Here is a 15,456-nt window from a genome sequence, read left to right as displayed (position 1 = left end):
TTAAGTCACTTAAAATAATTACTAACAATAAAACCTTAATACTACCTCCTCAGAAAGAGAGAGAAGAAAACTTAGGTCAACATTTATCTGTCTTTGAGCTGCAGAAAGCCTTTCTAGGGACCAAGTACAAGAAAAGGAAGAACAAAAGTGTGAGTACATAAGAATTAAGAGAAAAAAAAAACACTTAACCATAAATATGAGAAAGTGATACCTATCCTTCATCTGTGAAAAGGTATGTAAAATTAAAAACCACACAAATACAAATAGTACCCCAAAAGAAAAATGATCAAGAGTCATGAATAGATAATAGAATATAATTAATAGGGAAATTCAAATAAGTACAGGTTAAATTTGTGAGATATAAAAGTACTGTATTATTGCTCATAAGTGTGTGATGAGATGAACAAATGTAAATGTAAATGTAGGTACAAATGTAAATTGGCAGAAATATTGGAGGACAGCTAAGTAGTAGTATAGAGCAAAGCCATAAACTTATTCTGCTTGTAGGAATTTGATATTAGAAATATAGACAAAATTTTATGTAGTTCACAATAAGCATTATTAAGAATGTCAAAAAATTTGAAAAAATCTTATGTCTAACAAAGAGGAATGTAAGCAAATTATCATATGATGACATGTTATGTAGTAACTTAAAATGATCAAGACTAATGTCTGATGATTAATGACTTTGAAAAGTTATAAATATATGTTATAAATATATGTGTGAATGTGTTTTATATGTCTATTTTAAAAATGAAATCATAGCTACATATTTATGCATATGTTTTTTAGGTTAATTTTTATTTTTTTTTAAGTTAATTTTTATTTTCTACTTCTCTAACAGTTTTGGAGAAACTGTTCCCTTATGTTCTACTTTTCAGTCTTGCTGTTATGCAGTTTGATTCCCAGGTCTTTGTGGTATATTTTTCATCTTTGGAAGGAAGCCTTAATTCTTTTTGTTCTTACTGTTACAATGAAGCATCTTGGAATGGGTCTTTTTTTATTCAGTATGCCTGGTACTGAGTACTGAGTACTTTTAATCTGGAAATTCATGTGGTTTAGTTGTGGGGAAATTAAAAAAGAATGTGTATTAATCTCTTGCTTTATCTTTCCTCTATTTTTTTTTCTAATTTCTGTGAATTGGTTGTTATATCTTGTGCTCCAATCCCTGTGCCTTTTTCAAAAATTATTTTTTTTCTCCTTTTGAAATCTCTTACCCTACTGTCTCAGAAATATCTACAATTTTGTCTCCTAAACCTTCTAATTCTGATGAATTTGTTATTTTGGATTTTATTGTTTTAATTTCTAGGGATTAGTCTGTGACTAAGACTTTTTTTTAAAGTAAGCTCTAGACCCAACGTGGGGCTTGAAATCGTGACCCTGAGATCAAGAGTTGCATGCTTTATTGACTAAGTCAGCCAGGTGCCCCAGTTATTAATACTTTTAAAATGTAGTGCCCTGTTCTTATTTTATGAACTAGGTATTTTTGCTCATCTCTCTTAGGATCATTGTGGCTTAAAATTTGTTATCTGCTGTTATCTATCACTACTGTTAATTTCTTTTTAAAAATTTTTAAAATTTTTTATTCTTTTTACTACTGTTAATTTCTTTTTGTTTGTTTCATACATGTTAGCAAATTTTTCCAACTATCTGGTAACCCCTTGCTGTTTTCATATTCATGAGTATGGTACTTTATTTTTTACTTAAGAAATTGTTTTTTAATATATATGGTACTTAAAATTTGGAAGGTTTGTGTGTATGTCAGGTCCTGTTGACCTCAAGAGGGGTGGTATGATTAAGTTTTTTTGTTGAGGGAATTTCCAGGTGTTTCCCAACAAAACTATCTATGTTTTCCTTTTGGATTAGTGAGAGAGAAATTTTCCCAGGACTGGCAGGTCTATATAGCCAGTATTCTGGTACAGAATAAGGGCAGGAGCTAGAGGTCTCACCTTTCCTATTTTAGACTTTCATGTAGAACCCTGTTTTAAAGTAGAGGCCCTGATTATACCTGCCCCCATCTGTGCTGATGCCTACTAATTTGGGGCCCATATGGTTTAGTCTCTCTGAAGAGTTTACCTCATATATTTTTGTGAGCAAGAGGAGGGGATTTAGGCATCTACATGTTTCTTCTTGTCATTTTCCACCAGTCTTCTATTTTTAGTCCCACCCAGGCTTTCAGAAATACCAAATGCTTCTATTCTCAACTCTTCTAGTGTTTCTTTGGCAGGAATTTGTTTACTGTGGAGATTAGTTTGCTTTCTGATGTCTTGGCTATCAGGCATCAGGATTTACTTTCTAATTTACTTTCTAATTTCTGAAAATTATTATAATTTTCAACTATACATTAGTAGTCTTAAAATAAGAACTGTATATTTGTGTTATGCATGGATTCCTTATATAACTGACCAGCAAGAAATGTTCTCTGAATAAATAAGGTATTTGAAAGTTTAATGATTATGTTCATCTTTTTTTTACAAAAAAAGAATAGTATTGACATATTGTGAATTTGGAAGGAGAAATTCTTTTTTTTTTTTTATTGGAGTTCAGTTTGCCAACATATAGCGTAACACCCAGTGCTCATCCCGCCAAGTGCCCCCCTCAGTGCCCATCACCCAGTCACCCCAACCCCCCACCCACTTCCCCTTCCACTACCCCTTGTTCATTTCCCAGTTAGGTGTCTCTCATGTTTTGTCACCCTCACTGATATTTTCACTCATTTTCTCTCCTTTCCCTTTATTCCCTTTCACTAATTTTTATATTCCCCAAATGAATGAGACCATATAATGTTTGTCCTTTTCCGATTGACTTATTTCACTCAGCACAATACCCTGCAGGTCCCTCCACGTCGAAGCAAATAGTGGGTATTTGTCGTTTCTAATGGCTGAATAATATTCCATTGTATACATAAACCACATCTTCTTTATCCATTCATCTTTCGATGGACACCGAGGCTCCTTCCACAGTTTGGCTATTGTGGACATTGCTGCTATGAACATTGGGGTGCAGGTGTCCTGGCATTTCACTGCATCTGTATCTTTGGGGTAAATCCCCAGCAGTGCATTTGCTGGGTCATAGGGCAGATCTATTTTTAACTCTTTGAGGACCCCCTCCATAGTTTTCCAGAGTGGCTGTACCAGTTCACATTCCCACCAATAGTGCAAGAGGGTTCCCCCTTCTCCACATCCTCTCCAACATTTGTTGTTTCCTGCCTTGTTAATTTTCACTATTCTCACTGGTGTGAGGTGGTATCTCATTGTGTTTTGATTTGTATTTCCCTGATGGCCAGTGATGTGGACGGAGCATTTTCTCATGTGTTTGTTGGCCATGTCTATGTCTTCCTCTGTGAAATTTCTGTTCATGTCTTTTGCCCATTTCATGATTGGATTGTTTGTTTTGGAAGGAGAAATTCTATCTATGATTTAGATTAAAAAATTTTAAATGCTGTCCTATATTGGGCACTTGCCTAATCCTTAAGCAGGATTAGTTTTTTATTTATTTATTTATTTATTTATTTATTTATTTATTTATTTATTTATGATAGTCACAGAGAGAGAGAGAGAGAGAGTCAGAGACATAGGCAGAGGGAGAAGCAGGCTCCACGCACCGGGAGCCTGACGTGGGACTCGATCCCGGGTCTCCAGGATCATGCCCTGGGCCAAAGGCAGGCGCCAAACCGCTGCGCCACCCAGGGATCCCCCAGGATTAATTTGTATACTGGTACTTAATGATGTGCTTTAAACTTGATTACCTTTTGTGGTGGTGGGAGGGCATCTGTGGGCATCAAATGTTCCAGAAGTTTTCAGAATGGCTTTCTCAGGTTTATTCTAAAATAATCTTTTACATAGTTTCTCACAAACTTAGTATTTCATTCTTATATATATAGATGTGAATTTCATTCTGGTCTTATTCCCTTCAGCCTAGAACAAGCCTTTCTGATAATGTGGTAATGTGGTAGATGTGATAAAAACTCAGCGTTCATTATCTAAAAAAAAAAATATTTTGTCTTTACTTTTAAAAGATAATTTCTTGTTGGATACAGACTTGTCAATTTTTTTCTTTCAGCACTTTTTTTATTGTAAAAAATATATAACATAAAATTTACTATTTTAATAATATTTAAGTATATAATTCAGTGGTATTAATAAGTACATTCAGTGTTGTATGACCATCACCACTATGCATTTCCATAACTTTTTTATCATCCCAAGAAGAACACTCTGTACTCATTAAATAGTGTCTACTCATTCTCCCTTTTCTCCAGGCCCTGGTAACCTCTATTCTGCTTTCTTTCTCTATAACTTTGCCTTCTGTAGGTAGTTCCTATAAGTGGAATCATATAACATTTGTCCTTTTAGGTCTGGCTTATTTCACTTAGCATAATGTTTTCAAAGTTCATCCATTTTTGTAGCACAAATCAGAATTCTGTTCTTTTTCTTTGTTTTTAAGAATTGTTTTTTATCTTTGGTTTTCAGCAGTTTAACCATGATATGCCTAGGTGTGGTTTCTTTGTGCCTAACTTTTTTACTGTGCCTGCTGAACCTGTGGTTAATATTTTTTATCAAATTAGGAGAACTTTTGGACAATATTTAGATATTTTTTCTTGTCCATAATCTTCATCATTTATTTCTGGGACTTTAATTCTACTTGTATGAAGAGACCTGATACTATCGTATCAGTGTTATTGAAGCACTCATTTTTCAGCTGTTATTTTTCTTCTGTGCTTTCTGTATTAGTCAGGATTCTCTAGTAAAACAGAACAAATAGGAGATTGATCTCTTTATCAGATTTATTTATTTATTTATTTATTTATTTATTTATTTTTAATATTGATAGTCTATGTCAGGTTTATTTTTTTATTTATTTATTTATTTTTTTTATTTATGATAGTCATACAGAGAGAGAGAGAGAGGCAGAGACACAGGCAGAGGGAGAAGCAGGCTCCATGCACTGGGAGCCTGATGTGGGATTCGATCCCGGGTCTCCAGGATCGCGCCCTGGGCCAAAGGCAGGCGCCAAACCGCTGCGCCACCCAGGGATCCCTATCAGATTTATTATAAAGATTTGGCTTTCATATTTAATACAATTATGGAGGCTGACAAGTTCCAAGTCAGTCAGCAAGTTGGAGACCCAGGAGATCCAATGGTATAGTTCAATCCAAGTCCAAAGGCCTGTGAACCAGGAGAGCTAGTTGTGCATTTCCAGTCTGAAGGCTAGCAGGCTCGAGACTGAGGAGGAGCCAATGTTTTAGTTAAGTGTAAAGATGGAAAAAATGTTCCAGTTTGAAGGCAGTCAGGCGAAAAGCATTCTCTTTAAGAGGAGAGTATTCTTTTAGTTCTATGAAGTATTTCAACTGATTAAACAAGGTCCACCTGCATAAGGAGGGCAGTCTGCTTCAGTCTACCAGTGTATTTTTTTTATTTTTTATTTTTTTTCAGTCTACCAGTTTATAATGTTAATCTCATCCTCATCAGACACACGCAGACCTACCCAAAATAGACCAAATACCTGGGCACCCTGTAGCCCAGTCAGGTTGACACATAAAATTAACCATTATACTTCCATTTGTATGATTTCTGTTGAATTGTCTTGAAGTTCACGTCTTTTCTTCTACAGTGTCCAATTGGTATCAATCTCATTTGCGTTTTTTTTTTAACAATATAAAATACTGTATTTTCAGTTCTAAAGTTTCCATTTTTTAAAAGTTTCTGTATTTCCCCTGAAAGGCCCTTTGTATTCACTTAAAATACCCATTATTAACATGTTTATTGTTATTTAAAAGCCCTTGATTGTTAATTCTAAAATTTAGGTCATTGGTAGGTCAGCTTCTATTGGTAGTTTTTTTCCTTGACTCTGGATCACATTTTTTTGTTTTGTTGTATGTCATTATATACATATATGTATATATTGCAACCTGGGCATTATGGATGATACATTTTAAAGACTATGGATTTGTTATTTTCCTTTGAATGATACTGAGTTTTGTTTTAGCATGTAGTAAAATCATTTGTAGATCCCCTTGATTTTGTCACAGTCTGGTTTTCAGGCTTTGTGAAAGTGAGTCTCTTTCAGTTTTGTTTTTAAACTTAGGGTTAATCCTTAGTACTAGCTTGTGGTCTTTCTTCCTAAGATATGGCCACTATAGGGTTTCATTCAAAAGTCTCAAACTTGAAATGTTGTCTTTCCTACGGCAAGTATTTTTCAAAATCTGTGTCAGCTTTTCAGCTGTTGTTTTCTTTACTAAACTCTATGGAATCTTGCATCTTGTATGAACAGTTAAGGGCTCATTCAAGAATTTGAAGGGACATTTACATAGATTTGTGGGCTTCTTTTTTTTTGTATGTGTGTCTTTCTCCTTTCCAGGATTCTTCCCTCAATTTTCAGCTGCTTCGGTAGTGCCAAACACCTTCATCTCCACCTGGCAAGACTGTAGTTTTCAATTTGAGATCTTTTTGTTGTGCATCTACAGTTTTGACTGTAGTGCCTCATGGGGAAAGCTGTGTAAATGTGATCTCACCCAGTATGTTTCTTTTCTTTCAGTGGTTGAATCATCTCCTATTTCTACCAGCTTTTGGTTATTAGCTTTCAAATAGCTTTGCTTTAAAACAATTTTTTTTTATTTAAAAAATTCTGACCAGAGTTTATAATTGTTACTGGTCTGTGGGTTAGTCTCATATAAGCTACTCCATTATCAGGAGCTGGAACCTGTGCCTTATAAATGTGTACTATTAATAGATATAATAATATAAATTATACATATAATATAAATTAACAAAATATAACAAACTTCACATTATAAAATATAGTTGGTTACTTAACATTATATTTGTTCCTTTTTAATTGTGTGGTACAGGAATATGTTACCTTTTTAAAAATGGGAGCATTCTGGGGATCCCTGGGTGGCTCAGCGGTTTGGCATCTGCCTTCGGCCCAGGGTGCGATCCTGGAGTCCTGGGATTGAGTCCCGCGTTGGGCTCCCAGCATGGAGCCTGCTTCTTCCTCTGCCTGTGTCTCTGCATGCCTCTCTCTCTGTCTATCATGAATAAATAAACAAATAAATCTTAAAAAAAAAAAAATTGGAGCATTCTACCTAAACCTAACCTTCCTTTTTACTTCCATTTCCAGTCCCAGTGACTCGTCTACTCCCATAGCCATACTTATTTGTTGATTTGCTTTTTTCTGTGTCAACAGAAATGCTGGAGTATATAGTATTATTCTTTTTATTAGTTTTAGATAAATGGTATCAGACTCTATGGTATCTATAATAGATTTTTAGATAAATGGTATTATATGATACTTCCAGTGTTTTTTGTCAGTCAGCAAAATGTATTTTGAAATCTTTCTATGTTGATATATATAGATCAAATAATTTTTTTTTTTTTTTTTAAATCTTTTTTTTTTTTTTTTTAATTTTTATTTACTTATGATAGTCACAGAGAGAGAGAGAGAGGCAGAGACACAGGCAGAGGGAGAAGCAGGCTCCATGCACCGGGAGCCCGATGTGGGATTCGATCCCGGGTCTCCAGGATCGCGCCCTGGGCCAAAGGCAGGCGCCAAACCGCTGCGCCACCCAGGGATCCCTCAAATAATTTTTTTAATTGTTAAAAATTTTTACTTTTTTTTAGATCAATTGATTTTTAAACTACTGAATAATATTTACCATATTTATTTAACTATTTCTTTATTGATGGGCACTCAGGTTGTTTCTAGATTTTGCCATTAACATTGATGATTTCACAAATATTCATGTACATATCCCTTTGTACATATATGTATTTTTTTGTTTGTTTATGTAGTTGGAAGTAGATTTGCTGAATCAGAATGTATATTTACCCTTATGCTGGCTATTGTTAGTTTCCCCTCCCAAGACATTTACTGTTTGTCTACTTTAGAGAAATCTGTCTTTGTAAAGTTGCCATTATTGACCATATAGAGGCACAGAATATAGACCTTAGAGGTATATATCTTTGTGTGACCATGCAAGTTACCTCTAAGAAACTTTTCTTATGGAGATATTGTGATTGAGATAATATATAAAGAATTTTTATTCCAATTTCTGGCACTTAGAAACACTAAAAAATTAACTATGAATATAATTTTACTATTCCTAATATGTTGGATATGAAAATGATCCTGGTGATATGATTTCATCAGAATTTAATAGGCCTAGCTCTTTAGCACTGACTCATGATTTTAGTAATTGATCCTAACTGAAGTTAGGTGTAGCCTTAGAGCAGTGATTCTCAACTTTGGCTGCATATTAGAATCCCTAGAGAGCTTTAAAAAACTCTGAAGCCCTGGCTGCACCCAAAATCAGCAACTCTATAGCTTGTACCCAGGCATTTGAAGTTTTTGAAATTTTGAAGGTAATTTCAATATATATTCAGTTTTAACAGAGTCTGGGATAAAGCTTGTACATGCTTTTGAGTTCTTCCAGAAGATTCATTAAAGTTGAAATTGAAAGGAATGTAGTTTTGTTGTTTCTTGGTAAAGGGCAACCTTAAATAGTTTGTGCTACAAAGTTGTTACGATCTAGTCCTTAATTTTCAGCTATTTTATGCTTTGATTGGACCTAAGATACATGTATAAATCAAGTAAAGAGTAGATTGCAGACGTTGTTCTATCCTATCAATTTGTGGGCATGATTGTGACACAGGAATCCTATTTTCTTTTCTACTGACTGTGTTCTGTTCTTAGAGTTTTTTTGCCTTTAGGTAGAATACTTTGAAAGACAACATGATTGATAAGACATACTGATTTTCGGGTTTTATTACTGGTATGTGATATATCAGTACTTTACTCTTTAATATGGCCAGTTATGTTGGTTTAAATTTTTTTTATTTTTAGGTAATTATAAATTCACGGGCAGTTTTTTAATGTATACTTTTTATTGGAATTTGATTTGCCAACATATAGTATAACACCTAGTGCTCAGTGCAGGTCACCCAGTCACCCCATATCCCCTCTCTCTCCTCCCTTCCACTACCCCTTGTTTGTTTCCCAGAGTTAGAAGTCTCTCATGTTTTGTCACCCTCTCTGATTTTTCCCACTCATTTTCTCTCCTTACCCCTTTATTCCCTTTCACTATTTTTTTTATATTCCCCATATGAGTGAAACCATATAATGATTGTCCTTCTCCGATTGACTTACTTCACTCAGCATAATACCCTCCAGTTCCATCTGCATCAAAGTAAATGGTGCGTATTTGTCCTTTCTGATGGCTAAGTAATATTCCATTGTGTGTGTGTGTGTGTGTGTGTGTGTGTGTGTGTGTGTATATATATATATATATATATATATCTCACATCTTTTTATCCATTCATCTGTCGAAGGACATCGTGGCTCTTCCACAGTTTGGCTATTGTGGAAATTGCTGCTATGAACATTGGGGTGCAGGTGTCCTGGCATTTTACTAATCTGTATCCTTGGGGTAAATACGTAGTGGTGCAATTGCTGGGTCATAAAGTAGCTCTATTTTAACTTCTTGAGGGACCTCCACACAGTTTTCCAGAGTGGCTGTACCAGTTTGCATTCCCACCAGCAGTGAAAAAGGGTTCCCGATTCTCCACATCTTCTCCAACATTTGTTGTTTCCTGTCTTGTTAGTTTTCACCATTCTCATTGATGTGATGTGGATCTCATTGTGGTTTTGATTTGTATTTCCGTGATAGCAAGTGATGCAGCATATTTTCTCATGTGCTTGTTGGCCATGTGTATGTCTACTTTGGAGAAATTTCTGTTCATGTCTTCTGCCCATTTCATGATTGGAATTTTTGTTTCTTGGGTGTTTAGTTTGATTAAGTTCTTTATAGATCTTGGATACTAGCCCTTTATCTGATATGTCATTTGCAAATATCTTCTCCCATTCTGTAGGTTGTCTTTTAGTTTTGTGGACTGTTTCTTTTGCTGTGCAGAAGCTTTTTATCTTAAGTCTGATAGTACATTTTTGCTTTTGTTTCCCTTGCCTTCATAGATGTATCTTGCAAGAAGTTGCTGTGGCCACGTTCAAAAAGGGTGTTGCCTGTGTTCTCCTCTAGAATTTTGATGGAATCTTGTCTCACATGTAGATCTTTCATCCATTTTGAGATTATCTTTGTGTATGGTGTAAGAGAATGGTCCAGCATCATTCTGCATGTGGCTGTCTAATGTTTCCAACACCTTTAATTAAAGAGCCTTTCATTTTTCCAGTGGCCATTTCCTGCTTTGTTGAATATTAGTTGAGTGCCCATTTCTGGGTTCTCTATTCTGTTCCATTGATCCATGTGTCTGTTTTTGTGCCAGTACCATAGTGTCTTAATGATCACAGCTTTGTAATACAGCTTGAAATCTGGCATTGTGATGCCTCTGGCATTGGTTTTCTTTTTCAACATTCCCTTGGCTATTTGGGGTCTTTTCTGATTTCTTACAAATCTTAAGATAATTTGACCAACTCTGTGAAGAAAGTCCATGGTATTTTGATAGGGATTGCATTGAATGTGTAAATTTCCCTGGGTAGCATAGACATTTTCATAATTTTATTCTTCCAATCCATAAGCACGGAATGTTTTTCCATCTCTTTGTGTCTTCCTCAATTTCTTTCTGAAGTGTTCTGTAGTTTTTAGGGTATAGACCCTTTACCTCTTTGGTTAGTTTATTCCTAGGTATCTTATGGTTTTGGGTGCAATTGTAAAAGGTATTGATTCCTTAATTTCTCTTTCTTCGGTCTCATTGTAGTGTATAGAAATGCCACTGATTTCTGGGCATTGATTTTGTATCCTACCACATTGCTGAATTGCTGTATGAGTTCTAGCAATCTCGGGGTGGAGTCTTTTGGGTTTTCTATATACAGTATCATGTCATCTGCAAAGAGGGAGAGTTTGACTTCTTTGCTAATTTGAATGCCTTTATTTCTTTTTGTTGTCTGGTTGCTGAGGCTAGGACTTCTAGTACTATGTTGAATAACAGTGGTGAGAGTGGACATCCCTATTGTGTTCCTGATCTTAGGGGAAAGGCTCTCAGTGTTTCCCTATTGAGAATGATATTTACTGTGGGCTTTTCATAGATGGGTTTTAAGATACTGAGGAATGTTCCCTCTATCCCTACACTCTGAAGAGTTTTGATCAGGAATGGATGCTGTATTTGTCAAATGCTTTTCCGGCATCCTTTGAGAGGATCAAATGGTTCTTGTTTTTTCTCTTGTTGATGTGATCCATCACGTAGACTGTTTCACAAGTGTTGAAGCACCTTGCCTCCCGGGGATAAATCCCATTTGGTCATGGTGAATCACCTTCTTAATGTACTCTTGGATCCTATTGGCTAGTGTCTTGTTGATAATTTTTGCATCTGTGTTCTTCAGGAATATTGGTCTATAATTCTCCTTTTTGGTGGAGTCTTTGGTTTTGGAATTAAGGTAATGCTGGCCTCACATAATGAGTTTGGAACTATTCCGTCCCTTTCTATCCTTTGGAACTGCTTTAGTAGTATAGGTATTATTTCTTCTTTAACGGTTTGATAGAATTCCCCTGGGAAGCCATCTGGCCCTGGACTTTTGTGTCTTGGGAGGTTTTTGATGACTGCTTCAGTTTCTTTGCTGGTTATTTGCCTGTGCAGGTTTTCTTCCTTCTTGTTCCAGTTTTGGCAGTTTGTTGTTTTCCCGAAATGCATCCGTTTCTTCTATATTGCCTAATTTGTTGGCATATAGCTGCTCATAACACGTTTTTAAAACAGTTTGCATTTCCTTGGTATTGGTTGTGATCTCTCCTCTTTCATTCATGATTCTATTAATTTGAGTCTGGCTAGGGGTTTATCTATCTTATTAATTCTTTCAAAGAACCAGCTCTTGGTTTTGTTGATATGTTCTACAGTTCTTCTGGTCTCTATTTCATGAAGTTCTGCTCGAATCTTTATTCTCTCTCTTCTGCTTGGTGTAGGCTCTATTTGTTGTTCTTTATCCAGTTCCTTTAGGTGAGAGGTTAGTTTGTGTATTTGTGTTTTTTTTTTTTCAAGTTTTTGAGGGAGGCTTGTATTGTGATGTATTTTCTGCTTAGACTACTTTTGCTGTATCCCAAAGATTTTGAATGGTTGTATCTTCATTTTCATTGTTTCCATGAATCTTTTAAATTAATTCTTCTTTAATTTCCTGGCTGACCCATTCATCTTTTAGTAAGATGCTCTTTAACCTCCATGTGTTTGAGTTTCTTCCAAATTTCTTGTGATTGAATTCTGGTTTCAAAGCATTGTGGCCTGAAAATACGCAGGGGACAATCCCAATTTTTTGGTATCGGTTGAGACCTGATGTGACCCAGTATGCGGTCTATTCTGGAGAAAGTTCCATGTACACTTGAGAAGAATGTGTTTTCAGTTACATTTGGATGGAAAGTTCTGTATATGTCTGTGAAAAATCTATTTGGTCCAGTGTATCATTTAAGGCCCTTGTTTCTTTGGTGTTGTTCTGCTTAGAATAGATGTCATTTGCTGAGTGTGCTGTTTTAAGTCTGCTCCTATTAGTATATTATTAAGTATTGCTCTACTTTGGTTATTTTTTTTTTAAGATTTTATTTATTTATTCATGAGAGACACACACAGAGAGAGAGAGAGAGAGGCAGAGACACAGGCAGAGGGAGAAGCAGGCTCCACGCAGGGAGCTCGACATGAGACTCGATCCTGGGTCTCCAGGATCATGCCCTGGGCCAAAGACAGGCACTCAACCGCTGAGCCACCCAGGGATCCCCCTCTACTTTGGTTATTAATTGATTGATTTACTTGGCGGCTCCCACATTAGGGGCATAAATATTCATGATTTTTAGGTCTTCTTGTTGGATAGATCCTTTAAGAATGATATAATCCCTCTTCATCTCTTACTACAGTCTTTGGTATAAACTCTAATTTATGTGATATGAGGATTGCCATCCCAGCTTTCTTTTGAGGACCATTTGAATGGTAAGTGGTTCTTCGCCTCTTCCTTTTCAGGCTGGAGGTGTCCTTAGGTCTCAAATGAATCTCTTGTAGAGAGCATATAGATGGGTCATCGTATTACCTATTCAGTCTCTGTTTCTGTGGATTGTTTCTTTGGGTTCCCTCTATTATAGGGTCCCCATTAATATTTCTTGCAGAGCCAATTTGGTGGGCACATATTCTTTCAGTTTCTGCCTATCCTGGAAGCTCTTTATCTTTCCTTCAATTCTGAATGAGAGCCCTGCTGGATAAACTATTCTTGGCTGCATGTTCTTCTCATTTAGTGCCCTGTATATATGATGCCTGGTGGTCTGCTGTTAATCTGATATTTCTCCCCATATAAGTTAGGAACCTCTTGTCTCCAATTGCTTTAAGAATTTTGTCTTTATATTTGAAATTTGCAAGTTTCACTATTAAATGACGAGGTGTTTTAACAGTTTTTATTGATTTTTGCGGGGGTCCTCTGTATCTCTTGAATATGAATGCCTATTTCCTTCCCCCAGATTTGGGAAGTTCTCAGTTATGATTTGTTGAAATATACTCTGTGGTCGTCTTTCTCTCTCAGCCTATTCTGGAATCCCAATTAGATGTATATTCTTCCTTCTTAAGCTATCATTTATTTCCCTAAGCCTTTCCTCATGGTCTCTTAATTGTTTTTCTCTTTTTCCTCAGCTTCCTTCCTTGTCATCAACTTGTCTTCTATGTTACTCACTCTCTCTTCCACCTCATTAACCGTAGCAGTTAGAGCAAAGGGTTTGGATTGCATCTCATTTGATCTGTTTTTAATTTCAGCCTAATTACATCTCAATTCTGTAGAAAGGAGGTCTCAGAGTCATGTATACTTTTTTTCCAGAGCCACGAGTAGCTTTATAATTGTGCTTCTGAATTGAATTTCTGACATTGTATTTAAATCCACATTCTATTAGCTTTGTGGCAGAGTGTATTGTTTTCAGTTCTTTCTTCTGTGGTGAATGATTCCTTCTAGTCATTTTGTCCAGGACAGAGTGGCTGTATTAGCGGGCTGAGTCAAAAATATCAACACTGACCTAAGTAAAATATACCCTAGATGATTCCAAAGAGGTCAGAGACCCGAAAATAAAAGAAAAAGAAGAACAGAACAAAATAAAACAAAATGACCACTAAAGTGAAGAACAGTCTTTAAAACAAAGTAGTAAAAAGAAAAGGCCAAAAACCAAAAAGAAAGAGAAGAAAAGAAAAAAAAAAGTAAAGAAAAGAGAAAAAAATGGGGTCTGGGGGATGGTGGTCATGGTGAGGAAGTGGTAGTGGAGAGAGAATGTAGTCTACCTGATGGTTCCTAGAGGGTGATCTTCTTGGTTCTGAGTGTATTTTGTTCTGTATATTAGAAAATGTTCAATCCGAAGTTTATATAAAACAACAATACTTACAGAAAGACCCAACGCTGACCACAAAAACATAAACATGATAAAAGAGGGGGGCAGAATGGAAAGGAAGAACGAATATAATCTCACAGAATGAACCAACAGTGTGTTTCACTTGGTTCTTGGTATATTTTGGTCGTGTGTTAGAAGGTACTAACTTCCACCATTATAAAACAAAATGAGTTAGAAAAAACAAAAAACGGATACCCATATCTTGTATATCTACCAAAATTAAATTGAATACATTGAAGGGAATCCAGAAGTGAAAAATATATCTAAGACATGTAATTGTAGAAATATGAAAGTCAAAAAGGAAAAAAGTTAAGAATGAAGAGTTGGTAAAATATTGTATTTAAGGTGGGAAAAGAGAAAAAATATTGGAAATTTTAAGTCTGATATAAAAAAGGAGTTGTAATGGATTAAAAAAGAAAAAGACCCTCTAGTTTTATATACTATTTTCCCTCAGTCCTGGAGCTTTTCAGTGCTGCTTGTTCAGTAAACTTGCTTTTCCCTTGTACTTCCAGCAGTTCTTCTGGGGGAGGGGTCTGTCTGATGTGCTGATTCTCAGGTGTCTGTGCCTGGGCGGGATGCCCCATCCCTTTCCAGGTGCTGGGCTGAGTCTGAGCTGTTTATTCTGTGAGGCCTTTGTTCCCTCAAGGCCTTGCCTCTCCCAGGCACAAGGTGAAACAAAGCAGAAAGAGAACAATGGTAGTGGCCAGATTTCCAGCTCTGAAGTCAGCTCCCTGGAAGTAACTAATCACAGTCTCCCAGTGCACACTGGCCTAGGTGCTCCTGGGGGCAGGGGCAGGTACACTGATCTACACAGCTTGTGCTGTACCTAGTGGCAGGAGAGTTCTTGCTGTCCTGTGCCTTCCCTGCTTCCACCTATCTCAGGGAAATGGAGGATTGTTGTCATTTTCCACTTGGGCACCCTGGGATCTCGGGCCTTGTGCTGCTGGCCCCGGACTCCTGGGGACCGCCTTTCCTGAAGGGAATGGGGCAGAGCCACCTCTGTCCAGAGCCGGTCCACCTAACCAACTGGCTTTTTCCAAATGCCCTTGAGGGCTACATTGTTCCAGCTCTTTACCAGTATCGGACTGCAGTTTGCCGTGCGCTTTTCCCCCAGG

At 36.5% G+C, this 15,456-nt stretch overlaps 1 protein-coding gene across 14 annotated transcripts in view; it reads left to right on the top strand.

Annotated features, from left to right (window-relative positions):
* TASP1 (taspase 1) overlaps positions 1-15,456 on the top strand; it is a 349,892-nt gene that overhangs the window by 61,663 nt on the left and 272,773 nt on the right. The window lies entirely within an intron of this gene.

The sequence above is a fragment of the Vulpes vulpes genome, chromosome 14 (assembly GCF_048418805.1).
Source record: "Vulpes vulpes isolate BD-2025 chromosome 14, VulVul3, whole genome shotgun sequence".
Lineage (NCBI taxonomy): Eukaryota > Metazoa > Chordata > Mammalia > Carnivora > Canidae > Vulpes > Vulpes vulpes.
The sequence above is the reverse complement of the archived record's forward strand: the minus strand, read 5'-3'. Positions and strand labels throughout refer to the sequence as shown.